General features: G+C 36.9%; 1 protein-coding gene across 3 annotated transcripts in view; it reads right to left on the minus strand.

Moving 5' to 3' along the window:
* The window catches only part of MIPOL1 (mirror-image polydactyly 1), a 305,508-nt gene that overhangs the window by 277,534 nt on the left and 1,869 nt on the right, over positions 1-26,105 (minus strand). For 2 of the 3 annotated variants that reach the window (XM_082681377.1, XM_082681378.1), the window contains exon 1: positions 11,221-11,440. The exons of the other annotated variant lie outside the window; for it this stretch is intronic. The gene's annotated coding sequence lies outside the window, so the exon portion shown is untranslated. Of the gene's footprint in view, positions 1-11,220; positions 11,441-26,105 lie in introns of those variants that run through there. 3 annotated transcript variants of the gene reach the window in all.

Genomic DNA, 26,105 nt, shown 5'->3' on the forward strand with positions numbered 1-26,105 from the left:
CTAAATTTTTATCCGCTGACAGGCAAATATACAGTCTTTTGTTTTTCATAAAGTAATTCCTAAAATTAAGAGCATGTTTTAGAAGAAAAATGATTCCAAAAAACTTCAGTGAAGAAAATAATTAATTTCTCTAATTTTTAAGGTATATTTACATGTAGACCAAAAGCTTCCAGAACCAGCTATTAATCATATGACAAAATATTTTAAATGAGATTTTACTTCTAAAATGGCTAACAAACAAAAATATAGGCATTTTAAAGATGGGTATGAAGTTTTAATTTAAACTAAAATGAAAATTAATCACCTGCAAGAAATAAAGGCAATAGAAACTAAGCCACTGAAATCCTAAACTGAGTTTCTTAACCAGTAAAGAATCACAAGGAAACTCAGACAGTGAGTTTTTGTATATGAACTTCCTAAGTTACAGTTCACCTACCCAAATGAATTAGAATAATCTTGCCCACTGTGCCAGCTCATGCCACTGAATAAAATGTTCTACTTTGGGAGATCTTAAGCTATATCCCACAATATCTGCAGCTTCCATGCTGGTAACAAGCTGTTTGACATGAATTAAGGAAATAGCTTCAATTTACATTAAATTTAAAAGATAATAAGAGTATTAGTTTCAAGACATGCTGCTTAAAGAAGAGGTCTGCCATACTTCAGAAAATGCCATTTTAAAAAATGAATTTAAATGTTTTTAAAAACTTTAGGTTTTATGTATATGATTGAGACAATGCAAAACAGCATTTCAACACCCAAATACAAATAGTATCTGTAAGAAATTACCATTCAAATTCCTTCCAAGAAGTAGAGCAATAATGCAATTTTTTTCTAATTATGTTATGAACACTTATATCCTTGTATCTTAACATAAAATTACATGCTCTTAGGTCATACTTGGTAAGACATTACTTCCTAAAATCAAAACATTATTTAAAATAAATACATAAATAACAAAATGCACACTGTAGAGGTGAAAAACTTTTCCTTGATCCTCTTGGGATCCCTGGCTGGGCCTGAATAGTAAACTGACAAAGACAGATTAACAAGAGAAAAGCAGACAAGTTTATTTAATATAAGTTTTACATGACATGGGAGCCTTCAAAAGGAGATGAAGATGTGAAGAAAACAAGCCCAAGCATTTTTACACTAGGTTTATGATGAAGAGTGGAAAGTCATGGAAAAACGTTATAGGACAAAAGGGTATGAGCCAAGGGTAGTAAACTGGTGAAAACTCAGCAAGGCCTGTTCGTTCAGATTCCTTTTGGTATCCTCCATCTTTGAAGATAAGAATGCTCCTTTCCTCCAGATAGAGGGAGGGCACCTCTCACATGAGGGTCTTATGACCTGCTTCAGTGAGGAAAGGGGAGGTCTGAGAGTCCTTCCTGCACCTGCCATTTCTCAAAATCCTTCAGCTTTAAAATATTCAATATGACAAGGTATCATATTTTGGGGTAGTGTGTTCTGAACCCTGTCAACACAAAATGAAAATATCCTACAAATTACCCTTTCCTAACTATATATTATTTAGGATCATAGAGCACAGTGAAAAAAACAAGCAAATACTAATCAAAAGAAAGCCAAGTGGCTATATTAATATTAGACAAAGTGAAACAAGAAACATTACCAGGACTAAGGACATTGAAGGGTTTAAATCACTTACAAGACATAAATAATCCTAAATATGTAAGCACTTCACAACAAAATGTCAAAATACAAGAGGCGAAAATTGATGAAAGGAACAACAGGCAAATCTGTGATTACAGCTGGAAACTTCACCATACCTCTCTTAGTAATTCAGAGAATAAGTACTCAGAAAATCAGCAAAGATAGAGAGGACTCAGCATTATCAACCAACTTGACCTATTTGATATTTATAGACAGCTCCACCCAGCATAGGAGAATACACAATCTTTTCAAGTACACATGGCACATTTACCAAAAAAAGACCCTATTCTGGTCCATAAAAAAAGACCTCAACACATGGATAAGAACTGAAATCATACAAATGATGTTATCTTACCACAAAATAAACTAGAAATCATTAACAAAAAGGTATCTCAAGAATCCCCAAACACTTCTAAATAACACATGGTTCAAAAGGAAGAGTAAAGGGAAATTTTTAAATATTTCAAACTGTATAAAAATGGAAACACAACATAACGAAAATCTGTGGGATACGGCTAGATCAGTGCTTAGAAGGAATTTATAATATTAAACACATGTATTAAAAAAGAGAGGAGGGTTCCCTTCTCTCCACATCCTCTTCAGCATTTATTGTTTATAGATTTTTTGATGATGGCCATTCTGACCAGTGTGACGTGATCCCTCACTGTAGTTTTCACTTGCATTTCTCTAATACTTAGTGATGTTGAGCATCTTTTCATGTGCTTTTTGGTCATATATATGTCTTTTGCGGAGAAATGTCTACTTAGATCTTCCGCCCATTTTCTGACTGGGTTATTTGTTTTTTTGATATTGAGCTGCATGAGTTGTTTGTATATTTTGGAGATTAATCCCTTGTCAGTTGCTTCATTTGCAAATGTTGGTGGGAATGTAAATTGGTGCAGTCACTATGCAGAAGAGTATGTAGGTTCCTAAAAAACTAAAAATAGAACTATCATATGACCCAGCAATCCCACTTCTTGGCGTATACAGGGAGAAAACCATAATTCGAAAAGATGCATGTACCCCACTGTTCACTGCAGCACTATTTACAACAGCCAGGACATGGAAGCAACCTAAATATCCATTAACAGAGGAATGGATACAGAAGATGTGGCACGTATATACAATGGAATATTACTCAGCCATAAAAAAAAGAACAAAATAATGTCATTTGCAGCAACATGGACGGACCTAGAGATTATCATACTGAGTGAAGTAAGTCAGACACAGAAAGACAAGTATCATATGATATCGCTTACACGTGGAATCTAAAAAAGAAGGGTACAGGGACTTCCCTGGTGGTCCAGTGGCTAAGACTCCACACTTCCAATGCAGGCGGCCCAGGTTCGATCCCTGGGCAGGGAACTAGATCCCACGTGCCACAACTGAGAGTTCCCATGCCACAACTAAAAAGATCCCACATGCCATGCAACTAAAGACCCCACATGTCACAACTGAAGAACCTGCATGCAGTGACGAAGATCCCACGTGCTGCAAGTAAGACCTGGTGCAGCCAAATAAATAAATATATTTTTTAAAAAGTACAAATGAACTTATTTACAAAACAGAAGCAGAGTCATGGATGTAGAAAACAAACTTATGGTTACGGGGGGATAAGTGGGGGTAGGGATAAACCGGGAGATTGGAACTGACATATACACACTACTATATATAAAATAGATAACTAATAAGAACCTGCTGTATAGCACAGGGAACTCTATTCAATACTCTGTAACGGCCTATATGGAAAAAGAATCTAAAAAAAAAAAGAGTGGATATATGTATATGGATAATTGATTTACTTTGCTGTACGCCTAAAACTAATACAACATTGTAAGTCAACTGTATTCTCATAAAAATTTTTTTAAAACGGGGGGGGAGGAGAGCCTCTCATTAGTACTTAAGCTTCTGCCTTTAAAAAAAATGAAAAATTAAGAGAAAATTAAACTCGGAGTAAACAGAAGGATAGAAATGGTAAAGAGCAAAAATCAATGGAACTGAAAATGTGAAATCAACATAGAAAAATCAATGAAACCAAAAGCTGGTTCTTTGAAAAGAGCAATGAAATTGATACCCTCTTGGCCAGACTGATCAAGATAAAAATAAAGATGACATATATTGCCAATATCAGGAAGAAGAGGAGGATATTAAAACAATCCCATAGACATTAAAAAGATAAAAAGGGAATATTACAAATAACTTCACACCTATAAATTTGACAAACTCCTTGAAAGATACAATCTACCAAAGCTAACTCAGTAAGAATAGATAACCAGAATAGCCCTACATCTATTAAAGAAATTGAATTCATAGATTTAAAAACCTTCCACAGAGAAAACTCCAGCCCCAGAGGATATAAGATCTCTTAATCCTCTCTTTCCTGGAAACCTCCTTCCTGAGGAGGCTTCTCTCAAATCTGGACCATCTGCTCTCTAGGCCTGCTATATAGCTGTCCTTCCTAGGACATCATTTCACTGTTTTCCTGGGTTGAATTTACTATTTCCTACACTCCAGGTCTTTCTTTCACTTCTTTATTTTGCTAGAGCACAACTTCTGAGGCTTTTCAGGTGTGAAAACATCTTTGTTATAACTCCCATACTTCACTGATTGTTAACTAGCCATACTGCTGGTCAAGAAGACTGACGCTGATACAGTCAATTCTTTTTTCTTTTTAGGTTTTCTCTCTGGAAATCTTCCGATTTCTTTCTTTTTTTATTTTTATTCTTGGTGCTGTGAAATTTCACAAACATGTGCCTATGGCTAGGCTTTTTTATTTTTTTTAATTGAGTATTCTTAGGAAAAGAAACATAGAATGCTGTACACCTGGTTTTTAATGAAGGCTATTTTTGTTGGGGTGATAGAATTTGGGGCAATGTTTTGCTGTTAACTTTTTATTTATTTATGTTGCTTGAAAGAGTGTATAATGGTTATGCATTTATTATTTTCTTAATAAGTGAAAAGAGGTAGTTGTAAAATAATACAGTATGACCACTGTTATATTAAGAAAATAAAAAAGGAAGCAAACCAAAACCGTGTGTTTGGATACATATATACACATGAGGAAATGCATAAAGAAAGGTCTGAAAGCATTCATTCCAGGATTCTACAGTTTCTACAATAGCCACTAAAAGAATTACAAAGCATGTATAATTTCTGAAATAAAAGAGGGTAAAAAATGGAATAATACAAAATATGAATGGATGAAATGATCCAACTACCAAATGCTCCAATTTTAAGATAAAGATGTCCCACTGGATTTTTTAAAATCCAATTCTATGTACACATTAATCAAAAGAAGGCTGATACAGCTAAACCAAAATCAGAAATAGTTCACAGATTGGAGAAGACTCAGGAAACATGACAACTAAATACAATGTGGGATCTGGATTGAGTCCTAGAACAGAAAAAGAACACTACTGTAACGGGAAAACTATTGATAAAATGTATAGCGACTAGTATTGTAACAGTATTAATTTCTTGGTTTTGATAATTGTACTACGATTATACATTGTGTTAACATTAGAAGCAGGGTGAAAGGTTTACAGGAACTATCTGTACTATTTTTGCAACTTTTCAGGAAGTCTAAAATTATTTCAAAATAGTTTTTAAAAAATCAGGTTAGACATTAAAACAAACAGCATTACTAGAGATTAAAAAGGAACACTTCTTCATGGAACAAAGGTTCAATTCACAGGAAGATAGACTAATTAGAAAGTTGACTATGCTTCTAATAACATGACTTCAAAATAAATAAGTCGAAAATTGACAGAAAACTCCTAGGGAGAAATAGAATCCAAAATTACACAGCGAGATTTAACACATAGTAAATTGTCAGTAACTGACAATTAAGCACAGGTGTGCGCACGTACACACACACACACACACACACACACACACACACACACACACACGAATCAGTAAGGAAAGAGAAGATTTTAACAACAGCATTAACAAACTTCACCTACTAGTCACATATAAAGCACTGTACCCATCAATTGCAGAAGTTACATCACACATACACACACACAGAGTCATACTCATACAACATTTTTTAAAAAGCCAGATACAAAAGCCAGATACAATCATTTCAATGATTACTCAATTGAAAATATCTGATGGTAGTTACATGGGTATTAACTTTTTATTTATTCATTGAACTGTCCACGTATATTTATATACTTCTTTTTTACATGTATTGAATTTCACAATAAAGATATTTAAAAGTTAACTGATCTATATTATTTATTTATATACTCACTTATTTATTTTTTCAGTTTTTCAAAACTTGTTCCACAGTAGCAAAAACCTCAAGATAAAACTATGAAGATGAGAAGCTGGTAAGCTCCAACGAAAAATAAAACAAGATTCAGGATCAAGGGTTCCAGTAAAATCATCCCTGTTGTACTCTAGTAGCTTCCAAAACTTATAAATCAAGGGATACTAAAGGCAATTCTCAAAATAATATGTATACATACTCAAATCACCCTAATGCAAAACTGCAGATAAATAAGAGCAGACTACCTGGCTATCTACATCCCAAGCAGTATAAAATCTAAATTAAAAAGACCTTCAATACAGACAATATCTGAATCAGAGGTGCTCGTACCAATTGCCAAAAGCAGTTCTGTGGTAAGTTTGTCCCATGATTACCCAATTTAATGAAACGCCAAACCAAACCAACCTTCAAAGTAATCATCTCTTTATGTTGCCATTTTTGAGAAAAACAAATGCCTAGAAATTAAGTTAAAACAAACAGAATAGATAATGGTTAATATTTCTCTTTGCACAAAGGTAAAAATAATATCCTCAAATATGTTTAAGATGATAAAAACATATTGAAGCTATGTTTATAAAAAACTTCAAGGAGAATTATTCCTTCTACTAAAAATTTTCTGAAATTAGTAAGAGCACTTTATTGGTTAGCTATTGCTACCTAATAAACCACCCCAAAACTTAGCAGCTTAAAACAATGCACATCTCACAGTTTCTGAGGAATTGGGTGCTGCTCAGTTAGGTTCTCAGTTCAGAGTCTCTCACAAGGTTGCGGCCACAGTGTCAGCGAGGGCGACAGTCATCTCAAAGCTTAACTCGGACACTATCTCCCAACTTCTGTCAGTGGTCGTTGGCAGGATTCAGTTCCTAGGGGGTTGTTGGTCTGCACAGGCTACTGGCCAAAGGCTCCCCTCAATTCCTTGATGGGTGAGGCTATCTATAGGTCAACTCATGATATGGCAGCTGGCTTCATCAAAGTGAGCAACAAGAGTGCGCCAGAAAAAAGGAAATTATAGTCTTTTATAATCTAATCTCATAAGTGATATCCCACCACTTTCGCCATATTCTAATACAAGGTCTAGTCTGCAGTCAAGGGAACGGGATTACACAAGACTATGACTACACAGATACAGGGTTATCTTAGAAGGCCGCCTATCATAAGCAGCATAATGGAAAAAGCAACTGGAATAAAAAGTTATAACTAGATTCTAGTAACTATGGGACTATACACAATCTCTCAAGGCCTTAATATTTTCGCTGGAAAAAACTGAGAGGGCAGCCTAAACGACCTCAAGCGTTGCTTAAATTCTAAATCCTGTATTTCTCTACTGTGTCTTTTGGAAAGGATTACCAAGGATTAGAAATACTTGGTCAAAATGCCTCATTTTACAAAAGAGAGCTGACTTGCAGGAAGGGTTAACACAGACAGGTAGTAAACCACCCACATTCTTTTATGCTCAGTGCTCTTTGCACTGTAACGTATACCTTTTGCAATTAATGCCCTAAAACAACACTATCCTTTCTTTATAACAGTCTCAAAATCCAATAAATCCAATAAATTCAAAAGGAAGAGAGAATAATAGTACTAACAAGAGCAGCCAGAATTGGATAATGTTGTGCAAGATATCTTTTTCTCTCATCAAACCCTAAAGCTATCTCTGTAGGTGGCATGTGAGATGAAACTGAACTATACTCTGCCCATCCCCAGTCCCAGGTATCTGGACATATTAGTAATAAGGGTATTTGCTGGAAAAAAAGTATGAAAGCAACAGATAATAGATCATAGCAGAGAAATATAGTCTCACCTTAAACAAAGTAAACAAGATTAAGTATAACTTAAATGAAGTATCTAAAAATAGAAACTGCAACCAGAAAGGGCAAGGTTTGTCCCCACTGGAATCCTGGAATATGGACAGTCCCAGAGGTCAACAATGGCAATGCACGCAATGAAGGCAACGTCCATGGGAGCAGGTACTCGAGGAAGCTAATGACAACAACTGAACTGACAGATATATCCTGATGAACACAGAAGCATCAATCAGGATCTAGTATCATTACACATTTCTACTACATAAATACCCTACTTGCTCCTATATCAGGTAGGGGTGGGAGGCGGTTTTCACTTGTCGGAGAATCCCCTCCACCAGTATAAACCCTTTACTAGCCATAATAATTTGTAATGACTCAAACTCTGGTGCAAATAGTGCAGTGAAAACATTGCATATAAGTACAACTGTTGTGTGTGGCAATTATAAAGCAGAAAGGCATTTGTATTAGTCAAAATACGTGTGTGTATATATGCACACATAAATCAATGCACAACTGGATCCAAAATTTCTATATAAGAAAGGTTGAAGGACCCTAGTGGGCTGGTGGTGGAAACTGGGGCCCAGTGGTTATCTTAAATCTGTGTCTGCATAACAATCAAGCAAGATCATCCATCTTAAAGAAAACATCACATTGATGGAGACTGCCCCAAGCCTCTCATTAGTATTAGCATATATCTAAGTATATACCTAAATTCATTTCTATAAGCCATCTAAAAAAAAGAAAGTGTTAGCTAAAAATGTTAACATATTTTCAAATTTTTTTTTGGTACTTTTGGTGCTGAGTGAAAGGCGGGGAACAAAAGTAAGAGAAGATGAACTGGACAGCCCAATGGGGCATTTAAGGAAGAGAGTATCTCCAACTTGGGCAGGGGTGCCACAGTTGAGTTTCCTGGCCCAAGCCACTGACTCTTACTTCCTATATTATGAGCATACTCAATAGGGTAGATATAAATTTCAACCAAGCCATCTCATGATGGAACCGCTCAAAAGACAATATCCAACTCAAAGTATTGCAAAAAGTAGGTATGCTTTTTTATACTTTTACTCAGTGTCGACAACTGCCTGCATATTCATCTCTTTCTTAGCCTTTTATGCAAATCAACAAAGGGTTGTATTTCCTTTCTTTTCTTGCTTCTTAACCTCTTTTTTGTTTGTCAGCTTTAAAGGGATGGGAGATAGTAGGAGCGCTAGAACAATTTAGAGAAGTCTCAAATAGGTCTCTAATTATTCTCAAGGTAAAACTGATAAAAAGCAAAGGAAGTATGTTTAGAGATTTGAAGTTTAACACCAAGACACTACAGCACACATTACTTAGTACTATTATGTATTTATACTTTTCCAATATAGCCCCATCTAATGAGGTCACCAACAATGAGCAGAAGATCAAATGGTCATTTATGAACAGTTATTTTTCAACATAGTAGTGGTTAGCAAAGGATGAAATGAAGGAAGGAAGGAAGGAAGGAAGTTAAAGAAAACAGAAAGGGAGGGAGGATGGGAGGGAGGGAGGGAGGGAGGGAGGGAGGAAAGGAGGGAAGGTAGGCAGGGAAGCAAGCAAACAGGAAGGCAAAAAAAAGGAAAGAAGGAAGAAAGAAAATACAACAGAGACTGTATATGGCCTGCAAAGCCTAAAATACAGGCAGTCCTAGCTAGGACTGCTTTAACTGAAACTCTTCAAAGCAAGACTGCCTATATTAACTATCCAGCCCTTTACAGAAAATTTGATAACCCCTGCCAATGGAGATATCCAAATGGCCAATACGTAGACATATGAAGAGGTGTTAAATATCATTAGTCATTATGGGAATTAGGGAAAAACCCCAATGTGATATCACTACCCATCAGAATGGGTAAAATGAAAAGGACAATGCTAAATGTTTCAACCATGTGCAGGAGCCAAAATTCTCAAACACTGATAACAGGAGTGTTAACTGACAACTAACTTGAACAACTTTTTGGTAGTGTATACCAGAAATACATATTTGCGTATCCTATAATATAGACATTTCACCAGTAGGTATACATCCAACAGAAATGTATACGTATGTTCACCAAAGTACTTACAAAAAATGTTCATAGCAGCCCTACTGGTAATACCCCAAAAATGGATGGAATACTGCTACGTAACTTGTATAAATCTCATGAATATAATATTGAGCAAAAGTGAGACACAAAGGACTATAAACTGTATGATTCTATTTATATAAAGTCAATAATAAGTAAATTCATTGATGTTGTCAGAAATTGAGATAATGGTTACCTTTGGAAAGGGGACACAAAGTGAGGCTTCTAGGATGCAAGTAATGTTTTTTCTTGGATATGCACACTTTGTGAAAATTCAATGAGCTGTACACTTATGATTCATGCACTTTTCTGTGTGTCTATTATGCTTTAATAATTAACACACTAGAAACATATCTACAAACTCTATGCGTTTGAAGGAAAATTGTGTACATCTCTCGTTCACTTTTCGGATTTGCCATCATTACCTCTCCCCAATGAGATATCTTAATTCCTGTTACCTTATATAGAAAGGAGCTTTGTTTTAATTAATTCTCTTGGTATACTATTGCACAGGATACCCACGTTTATGTAACTGTCATTTTAGGTTAGTTCCACACTAGATCCCAAGGAGAAACTTTGAAAAGCCAGTAACTTGTTATCGTGAAAGTTACCTGGGGAAGGAAAAAAAAAAAGAAAAACCTCCTTAAAATGTTGTTTCGTTTGGCCCTTTGTTTTGGCTCACCTTTGTCTACTACCACTGTGATTTAATCTGCATAAAATGTTCAAAGGAGCTTTTCAAAAAGTCTGTTCTTGTGGAAAGTTTTTTCTTTCTACGACATCCTGTCTAATAATGCTGTTATCTTGTGCTTATCCAGTTCCTTTCATCCATGGAGCTTAAAGTACTTCACAAATGACTGTCGGGTGGTGTCACCTTCCAGTCAGCGAAATGTGGGCCCAGAGACATTGTGAACCCCCCAAAATTCTAACAGTACCTTTGTACAGCATGGCTCAGCGTGCCTAAAGAAGCACACATTCTTTGCCAAAACTTACAAGTGTGAGACCTGAAATACAAAGCGAATGAGTGACTCTCAAGGGCAGAGTCAATCATAGCTTGAGCCAGGACCTGAACCCTCCAATTCACTGCCTCTTAAGGGAAAAGCAAACAAACAAAAACCTACACCCTTTAATATATGCTCAGCTGCAGAACTCTTGTAACAGGAAACCGGGAAAGATGCCGAAATCACGCTCAAAAAGAAGACCGGAGGACCCCACGATGCTGACCTTCGAGGGAGCCCCATCACTCCCGGCCGCACGGGGCCAACCTTCACCGGGTGCAGTTTCTGCGCGGCCCCTTCTCCAAGGAGGCTACGGCCGGAAATTCCAGGTCTGGCCTCAACCCACTCCTTTTCTCCGGTCGCCCAAACCTCCCACCCTGCCCGTTTACCTGAGATACGCCCCGCACCGCCACAGGAGCCGACTCTGCGCGCTCGCCCAGACTTTCTCAGGCCCGACGCGCAGGCACCACGTCAACCAATCGACGCTCACTCGGATCCTCCCAGCCGGGGCTCTTCCGTGCGGGAAGGTGCGCTCGCCTGCGAACGTCCCCACGGGCCGCGACCGGGGAGGGAGCCAGCCGCCAGCCGCGCGAGGGGGCCCAACGGGAGCAGAAGCCGGAGCAGGCGCCGGGCGGGGGCAGGCGACGCGCACCGGGCATGCGCGTGCCGCACCACTAGGGACGTGGGGCGGGGCGGGGCCTCTGGCCAACTGAGCGAGCTTGGGAAGTCTTCGCTGGAGTTTCAGGAAGTAAGAAGGCGGTGTTAGTAGTCTCCCCTCGGCTGCTCCGCAGGGCGCTACGGTTGTCAGGTCTGAGACGACGGACGCATTCTGTGAGAGTAAAATATTCTCTAGACAAAACCTAATGTGGTTAGAGGAGGGAAACGGCGTGCTTAAAAACGTGTCATGTGGCCTTAACTTGAGCGTTGTCGAGTCTCCACAGGAGCAGGCGGAATTGTGGTTTCCGGTGTTGTTTATGTGTGTTTTGGGGTGAGAGGGACAGTGGGGATGGGACCCCAGGGAGAGAAGAGGGCCGTGCTGGGAAGGGATGGTTGAATGAAAAAGGCCGCAGTTGGACTCCAGTTGGATGAGCAAAAAGCAATACCTAGCTCCTAGACAAAGAATGCTTCAGACTAAAACTTGGAGATGGTTAACTTTTGATTTAAGTACTTAAGAAAGAGATATGGATACTTAACGTTCAATATATGGATTCTTTAAGACAAAATGTTGAGCCTTCCAGAATTAAAAAATTAAGTCCTCAATTCATGTACCTCCCTGTTGAAACAAGAAAGGACTATAGCTGATAGTAATTCAAATGTGGTTTTCTTGCACTACAGATCAGTATTTCTTTTACGAATGTCACGTTAACTCCTTAAGACACCACATAGTTATTGAGCACATACTATGTGCCAGGGACTCTCTGGGTTTGCATAATAAGCAATAATGATGATTTCTTACACATCCCCGAAGAACAGGCATAATATGAAGTGTTGACAGTTTCCCAAGTTACTGGTTAAAGTTAATGAAAGGAACTTACACTTTAGTAAAAAAAAGTAGTGAAAAAAAAAAGAAAACATGAAAGAACTGGATGTAAATTAGTTGGAAGAAAATAGGTTATAATATTCACAAACTCTTGGTTATTATATTGTAATGAATGAACAGTGCTCTGAAGAGGTTTTTTGTTTTTAGATTCATGCATTTTTCTTTACTTCAGTAGAGAAATGCATTTTTCTTTACTTCAGTCAAAGTCTGAATCAGATATTTATGGACAATGCATTTTTCTTTACTTTGAAATGAATTTTTCTTTACTTCAGTCAAGGTCTGAAATTTGAAATGCATTTTTCTTTACTTCAGTCAAGGTCTGAATCAGATATTTATGGACAAAAAGTACCATAAAAATATATGAGGCAGAAGAGGAGTGATATAGATTGTCAGAATAGATGGCAAGGGTACCCTAATAAGAAAAAATGATTTGTGAAAAGGTTTAAGGCCAACTCAAATTTATGTAAAAGAAAGGAGGGAAAGTTGCTTTTTCTAGCTAAGGAATAACAAGAAATAAGGGGGGATAGTGACCACAATACTGAGAAAAGTCAAATAATGAATTTATAGGTTAAATTTAGAGAACATGCATATACTATTTTTTGGGGGGGGGGGTAAAGGTTCATTAACCCTAGTTTATTAAAACTCATTATCTGGATGCCAGAAGTCTCCAGGGTAAGGAGAAAATCCATGTTTTCTTTCCTTTTAGTAACATGTTTTTTCTTCCATTGTTTTTATTCAGTGAGTGCAAACATTATGCCTTTTCTCCTTAGTCCTTCCTCCAACTTACCTGAGGTTACTCCTTAATATTCTTTTCCTGAACTTTTCATACCAAAAGAGCTAATTTTTTCTCAACCGCCTTCCACCACCACCATCACTCACATGTACATTTTTCATTCTCTATATGCTAACAGTTGCCAGTCTACAAGGAATGAAAGGCACCAATTAGAGCTTCTCTTCTCAAGCTAATTATCAAAGATGTTGTCTATGTCCTTATCCCTCCTATAAGTTGGATAAGTATGAGAGGGTAAAGAAAATGAAACTCTTTTTCATTACAGAGAGCAAAAGAATGTCAGATTATGAATACCGTCAAGTTCACAAATATCATCAGCCTCCCACAATGTGCCAGCCACCACCAATCAGTTGTGGAAATGAAATAATGAATAAAAACTATGCACAGAAGTAGCTGAGAATGTCATGTGTATTAGTCAGGGTTCTCTAGGGAAACAGAAACTATAAGATTAGTTAGATAGATAGATAGATAGATTTTTATTGTAAAGGGTATCTTGTTTTAATTTGCAGTTCTGAGCTTAATCCTCTCCTGATCTCAGTATCTATTTATCTTCCACCATTCCCTTTCTTATGTACCTAATAACAGAACTTCAAAATACATAAAGCAAAATATGCTAGCACCACAGAGAGAAATTCACAATTAATATAAAATTATAGTCAGAGATTTCACACTCATCTCTCAAAAACTGATAGAACAAGCAGACAGAAAATCAGTAAGTATATATAAGACTTGAACAACACTATCAACCACAACTCTATTAACCAACTTATCTAACTGACATTTATAGAACACCTATTAACAGCAGGATACACTTTCTTTTCAGGTCTGCATAAAATATTCCAAGACAGACCATAATCTATATCATAAATACAAATTCATTTAAAGGGATTCAAATCAAGAGTGACATTAAGAAGATGGCAGAATATGCAACTCCATACCCTCCTTCTCCCATGGAAACACAAACTTAACAATAATACATGGGCCAATTGTCTTTGTGAGAAATCCAGAAACCAGTAAAGTGGGTCCTGCACCCAAGGTTAGTGTGAAACCAACTGCATCAATGCCTAGTGGGAAATCTTGTGGCACTCACTTGCAAGTGTTCCACCCCCAATATAACATGATTGGGAGGAAATGCTCAACTCCCATCTTCTCACTGAGGAGAGAAAGGAGTAGAACACATGTCCAGTGATCTGAATTTTCTAGAAAGTGCCTGAGTGACTGGTTTCTATCTTGCCTGAATCTAAGTATTGACAGGAATGGGTGGTCAGTTTGGGGCTGCTGAGAACAAAAGCAATCAATGTGCCCCGGAGTCCACCATACTACAGACAGAAGCTAGGTGGAAGTCCAGTACTACAGCTTACTACTGCACCACAGAGGCCACAGTATTGGACAGATGCGAGAGGGAGATCCTGAGTAGAAACTGGCAAAGCTCTTCAATTATTAGATTACATGCATAAGCCCAAAGTGGTCACATCTCCAGATAAGGCTTTAAGAGGTCTCCAGGATCTCTAGCTGGATTGATTGTAGAAAGTCCTCCCTGTATGAAACCAGACCACAAAAACTGGAGAGGTGGCTGATTTTTCAAATGCTAAAGTCCCAACAGAGGATGACAAGCCATATAAAGAAACAGGGAAACATGACCCATTGAAAGAAATAAATTAAGTTTGATACCTACCCTAAAGAAATGGAGATATATGAGTTACCAAAGAATTCAGAATAACCAGCATATGGATGCTCAGTGAATTAAAAGAGAGCACAGATCAATAACTGATGAAGTCAGGAAAGCAATACATTAACGAATGAGAACATTAACAAAGAGGTAGAAACTATGGAGAGGACACAAACAAATTCTGAAACTGAATTCTTCACCAGAGAGAGAAAGAATCAGTGAAATCGAATACAGGACTTTCAAAATCACTTAGGCAGAGGAACAAGAAGAAAAAAGAATGAAGAGAAATAAAGAGAGGCTAAGGGACTTGTGGGACACCATCATGTAGAATAACATAAGCATAATGAGAGTCCCAGAAGGAGAATAAAAAGAGAGGACAGAGAGCCTATTTGAAGAAATAATGACTGCAGACTCACCAAATCTGAGAGAAATGCACATACAAATTCAGGAGGCTCAAAAACTCCAACTAGATAAATGTAAAGACCTTCACTGAGATACATTATAATCAAACTATCAAAAATCAGAGACAAAGAGTGAATCTTGAAAATGGCAAGAGAAAAACAACTTGTCCTGTACAAAGGAGCTTCTATTAGATTATAAGCAGATTTCTAAGCTGAAACTTTTCAGGCTAGAAGGGAGTGGAATGATGAATTCAAAGTGCTGAAGGAAAAAAAAAACCCTGCCAATTAAGAATACTATATTCTGCAAAAAGGTCTTTGAATAACAGAGGAGAAAAAGACTTTCCCAGATAAATAAAATCTGAAGGAGTCCATCACCACTAGTCCTGCCCTACAAGAAATGCTGACGGAAACCATTCAAGTTGAAGTGAAAGAATGATAACACAAAACCGTATGAAAATATAAAACTCCCTGGTAAAGGTAAATTTATAGACAAATATAGAATCCTACAGTATTGTAATGTAGATGCATCAATCACTTTTAAATGTGGTATAGAATTTAAAACATGAAAGCATGAGAAGTAATTACAGATCTGTGTTAATGGATATGCAACATAAAAAGAAGTCATCTTCTTCTGTGTGTGTCAACATAAAGGGTGGGACAGAGATGTAAAGGAATAGAGTTTTATATGCAATTGAAATTAATTTTTTATCAGGTTAAAGTAGATTGTTACAACTTTAAGATGTTATAGGTAATTGCAATGGTAACCACAAGGAAAATACATAGAATATGCATGATGGGGAAGGAGAAGGGAATCAAAACATGTCACTATAAAAAAAAATCAATGAGACATTTAAAAATGACAAGAATAAACAAAGGGATAGGAAAAAACCCACAAGACATACAAAAAGCAATTAAAATGGTGGGACTTCCCTGGTGGCACAGTGGATAAGAATCCACTTGCCAATGCAGGGGACATGGGTCCAGAAAGATCCCCCATGCTGTGGAGCAACTAAGCCCATGCGTCACAACTACGGAGCCTGCTCTCTAGAGCCCATGAGCCACAACTACTGAGCCTATATGCTGCAACTACTGAAGCCCACGTGCCTAGAGCCTGTGCTCTGCAACAAGAGAAGCCACTGCAATGAGAAGCCCGCGCACCACAAGGAAGAGTAGCCCCCACTCACCACAACTAGAGAAAGCCCGCATGAAGCAACAAAGACCCAATGCAGCCAAAAAAATAAAAATTAAATTAAATCTTTAAAAAAAAAAAGGAAACGACAATAGGAAGTCCTTCCCTATTAGTAATTACTTTAAATGTAAATGTATTAAACGCCCCAATTCAAATATGTACATTGGCTAAATGGATGAGGAAACAAGATCAACTATGTGTTGCCTACAAGAGACTCCCTTTAGATCTAAGGAAACACAGGTTAAAAGTGAAAGGAAGAAAAAAGATATTCCATACAATCAGAACTTGCAGAGAGCAGGAATGGCCATACTTGAATCAGATAAAATAGACTTTTTATTTATTTTTATTTTTAAAATTTTTGGCTGTGTTGGGTCTTCGTGCTGCACGTGGGCTTTCTCTAGTTGTGGCAAGCGGGGGCTACTCTTTATTGCGGTGTGCGGGCTTCTCATTGTGGTGGCTTCTCTTGTTGTGAAGCACGGGCTCTAGGCACACGGGCTTCAGTAGTTGTGGCTCATGGGCTCTAGAGTGCAGGCTCAGTAGTTGTTGCACATGGGCTTAGTTGCTCCATGGCATGTGGGACCTTCCGGGACCAGGGCTCGAACCCATGTGCCCTGCATTGGCAGGCAGATTCTTAACCACTGTGCCACCAGGGAAGTCCCAGGTAAAATAGACTTTAAGATAGAAACTGTCACAAGAGACAAAGATGGACATTATATAATGATAAAAGTGTCAATTCACCAGCAAGATGTTACAATTTATAAATATACATGCACCTAACATTAGAATTTCTAAATATATGAAGCAAACATTGACAGAAGTGAAGGGAGAAATAGATTACAATATAATAATAGGAGACTTTAAGACCCAACTTTCAATTAGAGGTAGAACAGCAAAACAGAAGATCAAATAAGGAAACAGAAAACTTGAACAACACTATAGACCAGTTCAACCTAACAGACATATAAACAACACTACACCCAACAATAGCAGAATACATATTCTTAAGCACACATGGAACATTACCAACATATGTTAGGCCAGAAAACAAGTCTTAACAAATTTAAGAAGTTTGAAATAATATAAAGTACCTTCTCCAATCACAGTGAAATGAAACTAGAAATCAACAACAAGGAAAACAGAAAAGTCCACAAATATATGGAAATTAAATAACTCACTATTAAATAACCAATAGGTCAAAGAAGAAATCACAAGAGAATTTAGCAACTATCTGGAGACAAATGAAAATAAAACTACAACATACCAAAACTAGGGGATGAAGCAAAAGGAATACTAATTGGGAGGTTTACAGTAGTAAATGCTTACATTAAAAAAAAAAGATCTCAAGTCAACAACCTAACTTTAGACCTCAAGGAACTAGGAAAAGGAGACCAAAGGAAACCCAAAATTGAAAGAAGGGCAGAAATAATAAAGATTAGAGCAGAGATAAATAAAATAGAATACAAAAACAATTTAAAAAATCAACGAAGCCAAAGTTGATTTTTTTAAAGATCAACAAAATTGATAAGCCCTTACGTAGGCTAAGAAAAAAAAAAGACTCACAATTAAATTAGAAATGAAATAGGAGACATTATCATTGATGTCACAGAATTTAAAAGGACCACAAGAGACAACCAGAAACGATTATATGCCAACAAAATGTATAACCTAGAAGAAGTTGACAAATTCCTAGAAACACACAACCTACCCAGACTGAATTATGAAGAAATAAAAAAATCTGAACAGACCTATAACTAGTAAGAAGATTGAAGCAGTAATCAAAAACCTCCCAACAAAGAAAAGTTCTAGACCAGATGGCTTCACTGGAGAATTCTACTAAACATTTAAGAATTAACACCAATCCTCCTCAGACTTCCAAAGAATTGAAGAGGAAAGCACACTTTCAAACTCATCCTATGAGGCCAGCATACTTTGATACCAAAACCAGACAAAGACACAAAAAGAGAAAACTACAGACCAACATCCCTGATGAACAATGATGAAAAAATCCTCAACAGAATACTCCCAAATTGAATCCAACAGCACATTAAAATGATTATCTACCATCACCAAGTGGTATTTTTACCTGGAATGCAAGGATTCTTCAACATACAGAAATCAATCAATATAATATACTACATTAACAAAACAAAGGACAAAAACCACATAACCATCTCAATTGAAACAGAAAGAATTTGACAAAACTCAACACTCTTTCATGAAACAGGGACTTTCCTCATGTTCCAGAGGGTAAAACTCCATGCTCCCAATGCAGGGGGCCCAGGTTTGATCCCTGGTCAGCGAACTAGATCCCACATGCATGCCACAACTAAGAGTCCGCATGCCACAACTAAGAATTCCACATGCTGCAACTAAGAAGCCCACATGCCCCAACTAAGAAGCCCACATGCCCCAAAAAAGAAGCCTGCATGCTGCCACTAAGAAGTCCGCATGCCACAACTAAAGATCCCACATGCTGTAACGAAGATCCCGCATGCCACAACTAAGACCCAGCACAGCCAAAATTAATTAATTAGTATTTTTTTTAAAAAAAGACTCAACAAAACTAAGAATAGAAGGAAACTATCTCAACATAATAAAAAGCCTATAGCAAACATCATGCTCAGTGGTGAAAGTCTGAAAGCTTTTCCCCTAATATCAGGAACAAGGCAAGGATGCCCACTCTCACCATTACTATTCAACATAAAACAGGATTCCTAGTCAGATCAATCAGGCAAGAAAAACTAATAAAAGGCATCCAAATTGGAAATAAAGAAGTAAAATTAGCGCTCTTTGCAGATGATATTATTTTATACTTTGAAAATCCTAAAGGTTCCACAATGAAGCTACTACAGCTAATAAACAATTTCAGCAAGGTTTTAGGATATAAAAAGCAATGCACAGAAATCAGTTATGTTTCTATACACTAACAATGACCAACCTGAAAAGGAAATTAAGAAAATGATTGCACTTACTATAGCATGAAAAAGGATAAAATAATTAGCAATAAACTTAGGTAAGGAAGTGAAAGACTTGTACACTGAAAACTATAAAACATTTTTAAAAGAAATCAAAGAAGGTACAAATAAATGGAAAGACATTTATGCTTGTAAATTGGAAGACAATATTTTTAAAATGTCCATACTACCCAAAGTGATCTACAGATTCAGTGCAATCCCTATCAGAATCTCAATGGCATTTTGTACAGAAGTAGAAAAAAAATCCTAAAATTCATATGGAGCCACAAAACCCTCTGAATAGCTGAAGCAGTATTGAGAAAGAAGAACAAAGTGGAGGCCTCACACTTCCTGAATTCAAAACATACTACAGACAGCTGTAATTAAGTGGCATTTTCCATGTCTCTTCACATAGTCTTCCCTCTGTGCATGTCCGCCTGTGTCTAAATTTCCCCTTTTTATAAGGATACATCATATTGGACTAGGGTCACCCTAATGACCTCATTTTAATTTGATTACTCTGTAAATACCCTATTTCCAAATAGGTCATATTCTGAGGTACTGGGGATTAGAACTTCAACTCATCTTTTTTAGAGGACACAATTCAACCCATATCAATAACTTGAGAAACATGAAAATGAAAACACAACATACCAAGGTTATGGGATGCAACAAAAGCAGTGCTCAGAGAGAAATTCATAGCTGTAGATGACTATGTTAAAAAAGAAGACATCTCAAATCAATAGCTTAACTTTTACACTTTAAGGAATTACAAAATGGAGAAAACAACCAGCAGAAGGAAAGAAATAAGATTACAGCTGAGATGAATGAAATAGAGAATAGGGGAAAAAATAAAATTAGCTAAACCAAAAGTTGGTTCTTCAAAAATGTTTTAAAATTTTCAAAACTTTAGCTATATTGACTAAGAAAAAAGAGAGAAGATGTTAATAAAATGAGAACTGAAAGTGGGGACATTACTACTGGCCTTACAGGAGTTGAAAGAATTATAAGAGAATATTATGTACAGTTGTGTGCCAACAAATTAAATAATTTAGATGAAATGGAGACATTCCTCAAAATACACACTACCCAAACTTACTCTAGAATAGAAAATCTCAACAGACCTACAAGTAAAGAGATTGAATCAGTAATTAAAACCATTCCAATAAAAACAAGTTCAAGACCAGATGGCTTCACAGATGAATTCTACCAAACATTTAAAGAATTAACATTGATTCTCCTCAAACTTTTTCAAAAAATAGGAGGAAATACTTCCTAATACATTCTATGAGACCAGCATTTCCCTGCTACCAAAGCTAGAAAAAGATATCACAAGAAAACTACAGACCAATATCCCTTACAATGCAAATATACTAGCAAACCAAATTCAAAAGCACATTAAAAGGATTACACTCCATGAACAAGTGAGATTTATCTCACTTTTGAGGAATAAAAAGGTGTTTGACATAATAGAATCAATCCATGTAGTACATCATATTAATGTAACAAAGGAAAAATACCTACATGATTATCTCAATAGATGTAGAAAAAGCATTTGACAAAATTCAACCTCCTTTCATGTTAAAACACTGAGCAAAATAGGAATAGAAGGAAACTTCCTTAATATGATAAAAAGCATTTATGAAATATCCACAGGTAACATCATGTTTAATGTCAGGAACAAGACAAGAACACCTAATTTCATCACTGCTATTCAGCATTGTACTGGAAGTCCTAGAGAGAGCAATTATTCAAGAAAGAAATAAAAGGCCTCCAAACTGGAAGAGAAGTAAAACTATCCCTATTTGCAAAGGAAATGATTCTATGTAGAAAAAAATCACAAAGAATCCACAAAAAAATTAATACATAAATTCAGCAGAGTTACAGGTTACAAGATCAATATACAAAAATCAGTTGTGTTTCCATATACCAGCAATGAATTATCCAAAAGGAAATTTTTAAAAATTCACTTACTACAGCATCCAAAGTAATAAAATACCTAGTAATAAATTTAACCAAGGAAGTGAAAGGTTTGTGTACTAAAAACTACAAAGCAAGTTGAAAGAAATTAAAGATAATAAAATGGAAAGGCAGTCCATATTCATAGATTAGAAGACTTAATATTGTTAATATTGTTAAGATGGTACTACTGTGCAAAGTGACCTGCAGCTTCAGTCCAATCCCTATCAAAATTCCAGTGGCCTTTCTTGCATAAATCAACAAGCTGATCCTCAAGTTCATATGGAATTGCAAGGGCCCCCAAATAGTCAAGACAATATTGAAAAAGAAAAGCTGGAAAACTTACATGTTCTGATTTCAAAGTTTTCAAAGCTATATTAAACAAAATAGTGAGGTACAGGCTTAAGGATAGACATATTGATCAATGAGAGAGCCCAGAAAGAAACTCAAGTATCTATGGCCAATTGATCTTCGACAAGAGTCCCAGGGCCATTCAGTGGGAAAAGAATAGACTATTCAGCTTTTGGATTTCATGAAAATTAAAAACTTGTGCATCAAAGGACATTATCAAGAAAATAAAGAATGGAAGAAACATTTGCAAATCATATATCTGATAGAGTTTAATATCCAGAATGTACAAAGAACTCTTACAGCTCAATAGCAAAAAGACAAACAACCCAGTTAAAAAATGAGCAATGAATGGGCTTTAATAGGCATTTTTCCAAAGAAGATATACAAATGGCCAAAAAGCACGTGAAAAAGATGGCTAACTTCATTGGTCATTGAGGAAATGCAAATCAAAGCCACGATGTGATACCACTTCACATCCTCAAACCAACAGTGATGGCTATAATTTTCTTTTAAATGGAAAATAACAAGTTTGAGGAGGAATGCAGAGGCACAGGAAGCTTTGTAAATTGCTGTGGAAGTGTAAAATGGTAAAGCCACTGTGGAAAACAGTTGGTAGTTCCAGTAATTCCACTTCTAAGTATATACCTAAGAGAAATGAGACTTGTACACAAATGTTTATAGCAGCATTATTCATAATAGCCTAAAGGTGGAAACAATCCAAATGTCTATCAACAAATAAATGGATAAACAAAATAAGCAACATACAATGGAATATTATTCAGTCATAAAAAGGAATAGAGTACTGATACATCCTACAACTTGGATGCATTTCTAAAATATGGTGCTAAGTGAAAGAAGTCAGACATGAATGTTTACATATTGTATGATTTTTATATGAAACTTTTATATGAAACATTCAGAATAGGCCAATCCATAGAGACAGAAAGTATATCAGTGGTTGCCAGAAGCTGGGAAAGGGGTAAATGAGGAGTGATTACTTAAAGGGTGTGAGGTGTTCTTCTGGCATGACTATGATTCATACAATGAATTAATATTTATTACATGCCTACTATGTGCCAGGCAGTATTACAGTCACTTTTTCATGGACTTTACATTCAGAAGGAGGAAAAGACTAAGAATAAACAAAAAATACAGAATATATCTAGGTGCTGAAAATTGTAATGAAGAAAAATAAATCAGGCTAGATAAAGTGTGAAAAGATTAAGGAGAAGTACAATTTTACACAGGTAAAGCCTGCCTGTCAAAGTAATATTTGTGTTGATGGCCTGAAAGAAGTGAAGAAGCAAGTCATGGGAATGTCTAGGAAAAGAACCTTCCTGGCATAAGGAAAAGCAAAATGCAAAGAGGGGGAGCATGCTTGGGAATGTTCAAAGGAATGCCCCCCAAAATCAGTGTGACAAGAGCAGGGTGAAAGAGAAAAGGATTAGGAAAAGAGTCTGAGGACGTAGCCCTAAGCCAAATTACATAGGATCTTTTGGGCTATGGCTAAGACATTGGATTCTATTCTAAGGATGACAGGAAACCACTGGATGGTTTAGAACAGGTGACTAATATCTGAAATATGCTTTAAAAGGATCACTCTGGCTACTGTAACCACAATATTCAATTCAATTTATGGGAAATATCCCAGACATCAATGCCTAGATTATCAGTTCTGAAGTCAGGAAATGTCAGGCTTTCCCACCCAACTCTTCCCCTAAATAGTTTGGTATTAGCCAAGGCCCTCAATCTCTTCACATCTCAATCTCCTGAAATGTCAAATAAGAAATCGATTAAAGTCTCTTCCAGATCTGTCATTCCATGATTGTCAAAAGTTAAAATAGGCTTCACTATTATATTAGTTCTTTTACTTAAACCAGTGATTCTCAACTAAGGGCATTTTTGCCCTGCAGGGGACATCTGGCTATGTCTGGAGACATTTTTGGTTGTCACAAATGGGGAAGGAGTTGCTACTGGCAGCTAGTGGGTAGAGACTAGGGATGCTGCTAAATATCCTGCATTAAACAGGACACCCTCCTATAACAGAATTATCTGGCCCACAATGTCAATGGTGCTGTTGTCTAGAAACCCTGACTTGATAAATAGAAAATTCACACTATTTACACATAATAAAATTTATGGCACTGAAGTTAGTATTTTTCTAACTTCAGGTGTATAAAGTTCCTGATACATATTATCAAGTCATTGTTTATGAAAGTCCTTTGACTTTACCACAAGCTATTTACTCTGAATAATTGTACATCTTTTCTGTATGGGTAGAAAAGCTGAAATAAAGATTAGACCATAAAAACAATATAGCTAGTGATTCAGAAATAGGCCTCCTAAATTATATATACTTAGGTTCAAATAATATCTCAAATATTCAGTGTGACTTCAGGCAAAAGTTACTTAACCTCTGTGCCAGAATTTCCTCATTTGTAAGATGAGAATAAGAATATCTCTATGATATTATGAATGAGATAATGGGTAATGAAATTCTTAGCCCAGTGCCTTGCATAAGTAAGCATTACATGAATATTGTAGTTATTACAATTTGCAAGGCAGGCTGAATGTGGCCTGAATGTTGCAGATTGCTCTTCACTTTTCTATAATCTCTGATTTCCCTCTGCCCTATTCTCTTTTTAAAATATTTATTTATTTTATTTATTTGGTTGCACCGGGTCTTGGTTGTGGCAGGCGTGCTTCTTAGTTGTGGCAAGTGTGCTCCTTAGTTGCGGCAGATGGGCTCCTTAGTTGCGGCTCACTGGCTCCTTAGTTGTGGCATGCATGTGGGATCTAACTCCCTGACTGGGGATCGAACCTGGGCCCCTGCATTGGGAGCGCGGAGTCTTAACCACTTTGCCACCAGGAAGGTCCCTGCCCTATTCTCTTAGTTTGGTTTTTCTAATCTGCTGTGAACCAAGATATTAGATATCCACCCTATCAACCTTTTTAGAATTGGGTCTAAAATTAGTTCCAAGTGAACCTGGGAAGCTCCTAGGAGGAAAGTGCATGGATTTCTGCATGTTGACAGCTCAGAGGTCTTAACTCCTAGATTCACAGTTACATCTCAAATAACAGAACTCTGTAATATAAATGGCCTCTAAGTGTTGTTCTTATATCACAATAATATATTGAAAAAAGCTTCCCAAGTAATTATTTTGTCCATACTGCCCAGTTAAAGTCCCTTGAAACTTAGAAGTGCTCTGTTAGGTGATAGGATAATCTAATGCATCAGAACCTAAGACCTGTCCTAAATGATATGATGCCTTGGTATCTGTAAGTTATAAATCACTGAGAGCTTAGAGCAGTGATACTCAGACCCACAGATTTTAAAGCACATAAGAGTCTTTCATTTGCAAACAGCATTTCTTTAATACCTCTAATACTTCTGCATAAGAATATTCTAGAATAATAGGTCTTTTGAATAGTTCAAGAGTTATAATCTCTTCTATTGGTCAAGATTTCTTAATCTGGTATCCACAGGCAACTCTTCCCAACTTCCCACCATATTCCATGGATGGGCTCCATGTATGCTAAATTCTGCATTTGTGTGTCTGTGTGTATACAGATAGTGTTTTTTTAAAAATGTTTTAGTGAATAATCTTTTTTTAAAAAAATTATTTATTTATTTTTGGCTGTGTTGTGTCTTCGTTGCTGCATGCGGGCTTTCTCTAGTTGTGGCGAGTGGGGGCCCCTCTTCGATGTGGTGCGCGGGCTTCTCATTGTGGTGGCTTCTCTTGTTGTGAAGCATGGACTCTAGGCACGTGGGCTTCAGTAGTTGTGGCACGTGGGCTCAGTAGTTGTGGCTCGCAGGCTCTAGAGCACAGGCTTAGTAGTTGTGGTGCACGGGCTTAGTTGCTCTGCGGCATGGGGGATCTTCCTGGTCCAGGGCTCAAACCCATGTCCGCTGCATTGGCAGGCAGATTCTTAACCACTGCACCACCAGGGAAGCCCTAGAGAGTGCGTTTTGACTTCTAAAGAAGAGAGTCTCTAGCCTACAATGGCTATGTATCTTTCAGGGAATGGTATTTTAAAATGTGACTCCCAGTTATAGTACATTGAGTACCATGGGATTATATAGCATTTTCCAGTTAGAAACTGATGAAGATAAACTTTAGACTTGAGGAAAACAAAATCTTTGAAAATGAGCAAATACTATAATTTAAAGGTACAGCTCTTTGTTCCTAAACCTTTTCCCAAACCGTGGTTGACACTGCTAGTTGTTTCCCAATATGTTTTTCCCTTTTTCCATAATGGTATATATATTTTTTATGGACACATTGTCACCCGGCAAAATACTACCTTTCCCACCTCCCTTGTACCTAGGTTTAGCCCTAGTGGCCAAGTTCTAACCAATGAGATTTATGTAATTTCCAGGGCTTTCTTTACCCTTCTTACCTTCCTTCCTCTCTGCTGGC

This window comes from Grampus griseus (assembly GCF_964374135.1).
Source record: "Grampus griseus genome assembly, chromosome: 2".
NCBI lineage: Eukaryota > Metazoa > Chordata > Mammalia > Artiodactyla > Delphinidae > Grampus > Grampus griseus.